At 34.8% G+C, this 10,532-nt stretch overlaps 1 long non-coding RNA gene across 1 annotated transcript; it reads left to right on the top strand.

The window, feature by feature from the left end:
* Positions 1-8,460: 8,460 nt before the first annotated feature.
* On the top strand, positions 8,461-10,241 carry LOC134254743 (uncharacterized). Its single transcript, XR_009989373.1, has 2 exons — positions 8,461-8,553; positions 9,210-10,241. It is a non-coding gene; the product is annotated as an uncharacterized LOC134254743 (long non-coding RNA).
* The last annotated feature ends 291 nt before the right edge of the window (positions 10,242-10,532 follow it).

Consider the following 10,532-nt stretch of genomic DNA (forward strand, 5'->3'; position numbering starts at 1 on the left):
TAATCATACATGCAATAGAAACTACGAGCTTTGAAGTTATAAATCCAATAATAAAAAATGGTAGTTGGGTACTCTTTAGCAAATAATTTGATTTAGAATGTACCACAAATATGAAAACGCGTGAACGATTATCTCCCTTTTGTGGAACTCTCCTGCTGATAAAGAACAGAAAGTTGCTGTTGCAGCAGAAGTCGGAGAAGAAAAACACCATGTAAAGATGTATAAAGCAGGTCTTGTGCGGTTACAGAGGACATGACAGCATCAAGAATTTGTAGGTGACTGAAAAGTACTATATATAGTCCGAAATATCTGACGTTTTCCTGGCTTTTTAACTATTTCTATATTTTACGTGCGAGGAAAACGCCATAACCGGCGCCTTTACGAAAACTGGGAATTCCAAGCAGAGGCGGCATTCTCGGGTGTATTTTCGATACTTGCAATTACTTGTCAAACTCACAATTTATCAATAGTACAATGCCTCTAGTACTTACCAATATAGTTTTTATGGTTTGTTTGTAAATATATTATCCATGATCCGATGGAAACATTTTCTCTGACTGTCGAGATTTGTTTTCATTTCGTGCGTTTACAAATTAAAAATCAAAGTACTGAAAGTACTGGGAAGCGCTAAGCATTGTTCAACTAAACCCGCCTCTTGATCGCCTTGACTGCTACGTTAAATAAAACCGAGTGTAAGTTTTGTTACTTTAATAAAGTCTAAAAAATGAAAAAAAAAAAAAAAAAAGTGTTGCATTTTGGATCCAGGTTTCTGCGATAAAATTGAATTCATATCAATATTACAGTCCGATTTTTTTCTTCTGACTTACCTTATTTCAGATTAGGTATAAAACTCTGCATTAGCTGGAAAGTTTCTTTGTTGTTGTTTTCTTTCGGGGGGGGGGGGGGGGGGGGGGGGTGAAAAATTTTGAATACAAAAAAATGTTGCTGATATCCTTCTCTTGAATGTAAAGTAGAGAACACAAAACCTTTGAATGAAATTTTGAGCAATGTTTAATTCTACTCTCAAGAATATGAAGAATATTTTTCGTACTAAAATTCAAAATTGGCTGTCGGTGACTTTATTTGTTATCATCGGCCGCAGGGGTGATCTGTCTATTGTGTTTGAAAGTGTACAGGGAGAAATGAGTTATTATACAAATATGGACTCAATGTAGGTCAGTATGCGCCATTTATAATGACCCAGGTTGACAGATATTGACCGAAGATACATGGAGTATATCGACCGAGGGCGCTAGCCCGAGGTCGATATACTCCATGTATCTGAGGTCAATATCTGTCAGCCTGGGTCATTATAAATGCATATCGACCGTGCATTGAGTCCATATTTATTATATTATATAAATAATATTTTCCCAAATTTATTTATACAATGTATATCTTCCTAATGTTTACAGAGATAGTATTAACCATAAATAAGTTGAATGTAAATGTTTCAGAATATATTGAATGTTACTCAGAGGAACATGTTTCGGTAATAAATTTTAACCCAACGCAAGCTATTCTATCTCCGAATAACACAGAGTACCCCCTCCCCCAGATTGAGAATCACACTCGTTTGCACTTGCAGAGGAAATCATATGCACTGACAAAATATAAATATCTATGTCTTCTACGTTAAGATACAATATTATACATGGCACGCTCGTCTTTATTTTTTCTTTATTCTCCGTAATCGCGGAAACATCGTCAAAACTCTGCTCGCCGAGTGGAAAAGTCGAATTCAACCATGAAATGGTATGTTCTAAGTAATCCCGAAAAATGTTCATAGATATCCTTATAATTGTTTTGTATTCTGAATCTTAGTCTCAGAGTTATTCACTTACTATATCTTTTAAATTTTCCTCACCTACAACTTGCAAACTTCCGAACTTCCATGTTTGTTTAAAGCGAAAGTGAAAACGAGGCAGCTCGTGCAAGTCATTATTCGCTTTCAGCGGTCGTTATTAAAAAATAATTACTTCGTATTTACCAATCACATTACAGGATTTCACAAAGTTATATAATATTATTTTTTATTGTTCCATCTTTAATAATAAAATATATTAGGATTATGAATAAACGATTTTTAAAATGACATAATATTTTGTTTGAACTGTTTTTAGCATATTTTGATATTTAATCGTCTTCATAAATATTTATAAAGTTAAAATTTATATAAATAAGGTTTTACAAAATAAAAATTCCTAGCATAGGACCTTGTAATATATACACACAATCGTTATAAGACTTAGTTTCTGGGTATATAAATTATGAATTGAACTTTTAAATTTTGTTTTGAATATGCTACACTTGAATAATATGATAATAATATTTTTTCAATATTTCACATTTATTGTGATACCAATCCGGCCTCGTGCAGCATGTTGCTATCATCATGTAACAAAAATCCCCGAAGACTTTATAATTGTGGACACGCCCTCCCCCCTCGATATATTCAACCCCAGGGCTTGTTTAACATTTTTTTTTAACAAATTATATTTATTACACTTATTCATCATGTGTACAATATGAAGGGGGATTCCTGTCCACAAGTACCCGTAATCCTTCATCTCTGACTCTCTCACACATGAATTATAATTTATTTTTACCGAAATTTAAAAAAAAAAGCTTTGCCATTCTGTTTCTCGTGCTATATTTGAAGCAGAATTTACAATATTTCTTTTTAAAATAAAAATATTAAATCACATACTCTTCTATTTAGAAAAAATATATCACATTGAAATTCGTTCGTATTTTTCTTGAACTCATTTTGGCGAAAATACTTTTTTAAAAATGCTGCAGTTTTTTAACACCCAATCGTTCAGTGAAATGGATTTTTTTTGCATCAAAATATTTTGTTACAGATAAAAACTACAAAACAAGTGTAGACTCTATATAAATGCGTTCAAGTTTGTACTGCTAAAAGGTAATTTGATTTTGTGAAATCATTATAATTGATTGCCCTATGTGTAATGCGGTTTGTTCCCATCTCGCCTTAGCTGTAAAATTTAGCATTCACATTTCACCTTAGTAAGCTCTCAGGTGAAATAATGTAATGAAGATTGGATATATATTAGCATCAAGTATTTTTGGGTATTACATTTATCCTTTCATTCACTGTATTCATAAATTCCCATTAACTGTTAAATTCAATCTAAAAAATTTATCATTTAAATTTTTATATCAACCCAGTAATATTTACGAATGCTAAAATTCCCATTTCGGCTTAGTACTTTTTAACTTTTTCTTACCTGGATTTCACAGTAAAGGCGAAATGGGAACACACCTGTAATGAAAGTGTGATAATAAAAATCCTCGTTTGTATAAAATTTACATTGTTTGAAATAAAGGCTTATGCAGAAGAGGGAATGAAAAATTATTTAACGAAACTACAAAATGTAGATACAAATAAGATATAGAAGCTAGTTTAATAAATAATTTTTTATGGAATTATGCTTCTTTTAAGATTTAATTCCCATTTTTATTTTTTATACTCATTGATATTTTGAGCTTAATGAGACTTAGATATATGTGCGCATAAATCTTTTTTGGTACTTGTATTAATATATAAACATGTATGGTCATTAGTTTTTCGAATTACCACTACAGAGATTACATGTACATTTGTGACATAATGAGTGTTTGCCAGTATACTTATTAATACGCTCCATATTGTTTAAGCAATAAAATGCTTTCTTTGTTTGTTGTTACTGGAATGAACGGAAGCAGCTGTTGCAGAAAAAATACATAACCCGCGTAAGCGGGTTATGTAATTTTTTTCTGCAATAGCTGCGACCGTTCATTCCAGCAACAACAAACAAAGAAAGACATTTTATTGTTTATATTTATATCTGTTTAACTTATCATTTTAAGTAGGATTAAAAATATTAATTATTGTGTTAATGATGTACGTTTCATTGCTGGAACGGCCACTGATCAAGAAATCTGTACAGGTGATATGCCTAATGTAGTTTATGCAGGGAAGAACGCAATGGTTTTCTTAAGAAATAAAGAAGAAAATATTCAGTGGATGTAAATATTCAGAGATAAGAACCGCCCTTATCCCCTACCGCAGGATTTCCGTACATATTAATATCGACTGTACCAATTAACACCTATTATGATAACTCCTACACTAAAGTAGCGGACAGAGGGTCGGGGATTGTTAGACGGCTCAGTAGAGTTACATAACTTGCTCAGCGGCGCTATATTATGTATCACTCCGCGTAATATAGTTCGTCATTTTGAGAACATAATATACAACATTAAAATATTTAATTTATATATAATCACCTTTAAAAGGAACCATATTAGACCAAGGAGATAAATTAGGTCACCAATAGTAGCCCTTGCAAAGACATTATAGAACCAATTTGTTTACATAATTATCATTATTTATAGAGGGCGGGTCAGGGGTGCGTTCAAGATCTTAGTGCTAGATGGATATTAGGTACAGATACGAAATTTAAATAAGAATAGCAGCCACGTAAATAATATACATTATAAATATTTATGCTAAGTTTGAAATCCTGTAATCCTACTTGGATAACACTTTGCATCCCGCGACATGCTGTATATACCGGTATACTAACTGAAGGAATGTTCTATATCTAATCGTAAAGTCTCGTGACACACATTCAATTTTTGCATACATCAGTTATAGATGTAATGATTGTATAATAGAATTAATTTTAACATCTTAACGAGCTGTCTTTTCAAAACAACTGGGTATGTAGCATATATTAAACTACGTGTAAGTTTACTAGGAACTATGGTATTGAGTGCAGCCATGATATATGCGGTCGGTAGAGGGCGTTGAATAAAAGATCGTGAAAATCTGAAGACACCCTATAAATCGCTTGCGCATACGCGCTTAGCGCTTAAAAATATACAAGTCCTGTATCGAAATGATGAGTGATTATTTTCTTTTCATTGATATTGTCAAGTACTAAAAGCATTGTGCCATTGATAAATTGTAACAACGGCATTTAATGCGGTTCCCAGGTATGGGAAATCATCTCTGACTGGAAATGGCGAAATTTCCAGTTTTCGTAATGGCGCTGGTTCTGACGTTTTCCTGGCACAGAAAATATTAAAAAAAAAAAAACTGAAAAATGCCAGATATTTCAGACTTTATTATTTAGAACATATTCATCAATCACTGATAAGGTCAAATTGGTAGATTTCCAATCGTGTATGTCTGCATATTAGTGTTCTTTTGATAAGTAATATTTCACACAATATTTCATAAAAAATTCATAGCCATACCCGCTATACCTCATTATCTCAGGTCTATCAATATATATTTTTTCGGAGAGCTACAGTTCTGCAGCTACACTAAAACAAGATGACAAAACTTGAGGTTGCTAATATTGATTTGAAAAGGGGAAGGGAAACTAGGATAACAGACTCAACTCTGGTTTCAAAATTTGCTCCTGACCCTTAAAGTGGAGGGGAGGGGAACCAGGATTTATAAATTTTAACTACAGGAAATTTTGACTTCCCAAAAAAGTAAGGAAAGGGTGGGGTGCTATTCCTCCTAAGCCCTTGATCAGGTTGGGCACAATTTCTGAATATGATAATTCTGAAAATGTGAGACTAAATTGGAGTATCCCTTTTGTCCAGTTTAATGTCTTATATCATATCCCAGTCACTATATATGCTATAGGCTCAAGTAAGTTTGTAAACAGGTCTAAAATATTTTCAGGAGAATCATGATGATAATCAGTTGCAATGTGAACTAACAAATAACCATAAGTACAAGCAGATCCAATTAATGTGGAACAAATAAAGGTTTGTATTGAAATTTTTACATGTACTGAATTATTATGCCCAAAGAGCATGAACATATTTTTGTTTGTCCTTTCTGTCTATCTGTTGTCAGCGTTAACCTTTACCATGACTTTTGAACTGTGAGATCATATTTTGTATACATAATCCACTAATTAAGTTCTTTTAAATTACACCAACATCAGTAACCTTTAGATCTTGATCTTTTTGCTAAAACTAGCTTTTTAGGTCACCTGAGTAAACTCAGGTGACCTATTGCTATCACTTTTCGTCCGTCGCCGTTCGTCGTGCTTCGTGCGTTAACATTTGAACATTTTCAGCTTCTTCTCTGAAACCACTGAACCAATTTCAACCAAATTTGGCATATAGCATCTATGGGTGAAGGGGAGCAAAAATTGTGAATTTCATGGGCCCTGCCCCCCTGGGGCCTGGGGGGTGGGGCAAAAACCACTAAAATTAGTGCAATCTTTAAAAATCTTCTTCTTTACTCCTGGACATCAAGCAGTCAAACTGTTTGCATGATTGTAATCAGCATTGAGTCCTCTACCAAAATTGTGAAATTCATGGCCCCGGGGTCAGGGGTTCTGGTGTTAGGGTGGGGCTAAATAAGTATATAGTGAAATTTCATGAATTCTTTGAAAATCTTCTTCTCTGCTCCTGGGTATTAAATAAACTAACTAAGTGCATAGTTATGATGAGCAAGAGTGCCTCTACCAAAATTGAGAATTTTATGGCCCCAGGGTCAGGGGTTCTGGTGTTAGGGTGGGGCTCTATAGATTATATAGTGAAAATACATAAATTCTTTGAAAATCTTCTTCTCTGCTCTTGGGTATTAAATAAACTAACTAAGTGCATAATTATGATGAGCAAGAGTGCCTCTACAAAAACTGTGAATTTTATGGCCCCAGGGTCAGGGGTTCTGGTGTTAGGGTGGGGCTCTATAGATTATAGAGTGAAATTTCATGAATTCTTTGAAAATCTTCTTCTCTGCTCCTGGGTATTAAATAAACTAACTAAGTGCATAGTTATGATGAGCAAGAGTGCCTCTACCAAAATTGTGAATTTTATGGCCCCAGGGTCAGGGGTTCTGGTGTAAGGGGGGGGGGCTCTATAGATTACATAGTGAAAATACATGAATTCTTTGAAAATCTTCTTCTCTGCTCCTGGGTATTAAATAAGCTAAATAAGTGCATAGTTATGATGAGCAAGAGTGTATCTACCAAAATTGTGAATTCGATGGCCCCAGGGTCAGGGGTTCTGGTGTAGGGGGGGGGGGGCTCTATAGATTATATAGTGAAAATACATGAATTCTTTGAAAATCTTCTTCTCTGCTTCTGGGTATTAAGTAACTAAATAAGTGCATAGTTATGATGAGCAAGAGTGCCTCTACAAAAATTGTGAATTTTATGGCCCCAGGGTCAGGGGTTCTGGTGTTAGGGTGGGGCTCTATAGATTATATAGTGAAATTTCATGAATTCTTTGAAAATCTTCTTCTCTGCTCCTGGGTATTAAATAAACTAACTAAGTGCATAGTTATGATGAGCAAGAGTGCCTCTACCAAAATTGTGAATTTTATGGCCCCAGGGTCAGGGGTTCTGGTGTAAGGGGGGGGGGGGCTCTATAGATTACATAGTGAAAATACATGAATTCTTTGAAAATCTTCTTCTCTGCTCCTGGGTATTAAATAAGCTAAATAAGTGCATAGTTATGATGAGCAAGAGTGTATCTACCAAAATTGTGAATTCGATGGCCCCAGGGTCAGGGGTTCTGGTGTAGGGGGGGGGGGGCTCTATAGATTATATAGTGAAAATACATGAATTCTTTGAAAATCTTCTTCTCTGCTTCTGGGTATTAAGTAACTAAATAAGTGCATAGTTATGATGAGCAAGAGTGCCTCTTCCAAAATTGTGAATTTTATGGCCCCAGGGTCAGGGATTTTAGTGATAGGGTGGGGCTTTATTGATTATACAATGAAAATACACTAAATCTTTGAAAGTTTTCTTCTCTGCTCCTAAGTATTAAGCAGATGAACTACCTATGTAGTTATGATGAGTAAGGGTCCTAATCTTCCAGAATTGTGAATTTCAAGGCCCCAGGGTCAGGGGTACCATAAAGGAGGGGGGGGGGGCTGTACTTATATACTGAAACTGGATGAATTGTTTGAAATCTGCTCCTTGGTATTTATCAAATATTTTTGAAAAGCAAGGGTGCCTTTTCAAAAATTGTGCAATGTGTGGATCTAGGCCTAAGGGTCAGGGGTTCATGTGTGATTGGGGCATTACTGATCATGCTGAATATTACTGATTACTTGAAATGCATTTTTTGTTCCCCTACCCTGCCTATGGGTATTAAGTAAACAAACTAAGCAACTGCTAAGTGTATTGTTATGATGATCAATGGTGCCTATTTCAAAATTGTGAATGCCATAGCATCTGGATTAAAACATGAATCAAATTCAATCACTGGAAAGTTGTTGCATAATGCTCAGGTGACCTATAAGGCCCATGGGCCTCTTGTCTATATTTGTTGACGCTGGGGGCATACTGTTTCACAAACTTATCTTGCTTTAAATTACTTTTAGCATCAGCTTGTTTATTATAAAGAATCAGCAACTATATGCAGTAGGGTCATGTAAATTTGTAAACAGATATGAAATACTTTCAGGAGAATCATGATGATGATGATGATGATGATGAGTTGCTATGTGAACTACCAAATAACCATGAAGTACAACCAGATTCAAAGCATATGGAACAAATAGAGGTTTGTACTGAATTTTTTACATGTACTGAATTGTTTAGAACTACTTTGAGCATCAGCTTGTTCATAAGAGCCCAGCCTCAAAGAGTACCAGTAATCACTTTGTTCATCCATTTCTTTGTCGAGAGATAACTCAAATGCTATATGTCCTGGAAACTTCAAACTTGAAAGGATTGTGACTCAATAACTTAAATCCATTTGACCTATGAACTTCATATTTTAAACCCAGACAAGAAGCCTAAAATGGGCCCATACTGCTTACCTGGTCTTCTGTCAAAGGTTGTTAAAGACTGATATCATGAGGCACATTTGTGTCAAGTAAGCTGTGCTTTTGAGGCAGGTATGAAATGCATTTCAGATAAGACAATTTCATTGAAGTCTACTGTGACCTTAGCATTGAAGTTTGACATTGAGTTAGGGTCATGTCACACCACCTTATCATTAGGAGCATTATATGCCAAGTATGAAGCTGTTCCATGAGACATATAGAAATACAGACCTGAAAACTCCATCAAATTTTACCTTGACCTTGACATTGAAGGTGTGACTTTGGCTCAGGGCTGTGAAACACTGTCTCAGCATGAGTAACATTTGTGTCAAAATGAACTTGTTTTAAATGAAGTTGTTAGTTGGATTGATTTTGTATCTTTCTTTTGTAGGTGGAATCAACTTCAGACGACAACTTTTCCAAACACCTTGTGAAAGTTATCTGAATGCCAGGATTCTCAAGAGCATGAAAATAGTCCATTACATAGAAGGAAGACCTTGATTATGTATCTTGATGCCATTGGTGAAAAGGCAGAGGTCTAACACTGACTGTGAAGAAAATGACTTGACAGCTGAAGGGAACATGAACAATTTGAATCAGATTTCTGATATGGCTCTTAAAGCAGTGAACTAAAAAACATTTTCTTACTAAGTTTAAGATTTTGATATCAAAGTTTTTGGAAGGGGGATATAGGAATCACCCTGTTTGTTTGTCCATCTGTCTGTGGACAACACTTGGATTATACTGCTCTAGCTCTAGTTGGTTAAAATAGATAATATCTAAAATCAAATGTGTCATACTTCTTGTTTACTGTGCATAAATGTACTTTGAAGAACATATTGTATAAGTAGAATTTTTAGCGAGGATTTAATTTTGGCATTATTAGAGAGGGTGCTGACATCGCTAAAATTGAATATTGCTAAAAATTAATGTCTTATTATTTGTAATAGCTTCCTTAGTAAACATTTTAAAATCGCTAAAATTACTTCTGGCTAAAAATAAAATACCAGACTTTGGTAGAAATCGCTAAATTTGCATCTCGCTAAAATTTCCACTTATACGATATGTTATTATTTCTAGCAAAATATTTCTGTAAAATATTTGACTGTACACTTCAGAAAAAATTCAGTCTCAGAATCAGGTACAAGATATGCTGTAATGGTGCCTAGTTGTGTCGCCTGCATAGCAAGGGGACTCTTAGGGATCACTTCTCCATTGTCTGTCAGTCTGACTAGCTGACCATCAGTCTATCTGTCTGTCACAATTTGATATGTCATTCCTGAGACACACATTTTCAATGGAAAACTCTTGTTTTACGTTCATATCTGTGATACTTTTAGTGAGCATTGATATTTGACCAGTTGATTGGTCTTTGATAGTAAAATAAGATAAAACTTGAAATATAAAGTTGCTGTAAACTACATTTTCACAAGCCTTGCTGATGTTAAGGTTTATTTTCATTTGAATAAGTATAAGGTCGTCTTGTGTTTAAACAGACACGACTTCTCATTATACCCCCTGTAAACGAAGTTTGGGGGGGTGTATATAGGAATCAGCTTGTCTGTCTGTCTGTCTGTCCGTCCGTCCGTCTGTCTAGCTGTGCAAACATGTACGGTCCATATCTTTCTTACGGAGGAACATTAGAGTCTACTACTCCATACAAAGATTGCTCATGACCTAAGAGTGTGTCATGACCTTGACTCAAGGTTCTTTG

The sequence above is a fragment of the Saccostrea cucullata genome, unplaced genomic scaffold (genome assembly GCF_032062105.1).
Source record: "Saccostrea cucullata isolate Sc308-1 unplaced genomic scaffold, CSIRO_AGI_Scuc_v1 ctg4154, whole genome shotgun sequence".
Classification (NCBI taxonomy): Eukaryota; Metazoa; Mollusca; class Bivalvia; order Ostreida; family Ostreidae; genus Saccostrea; species Saccostrea cuccullata.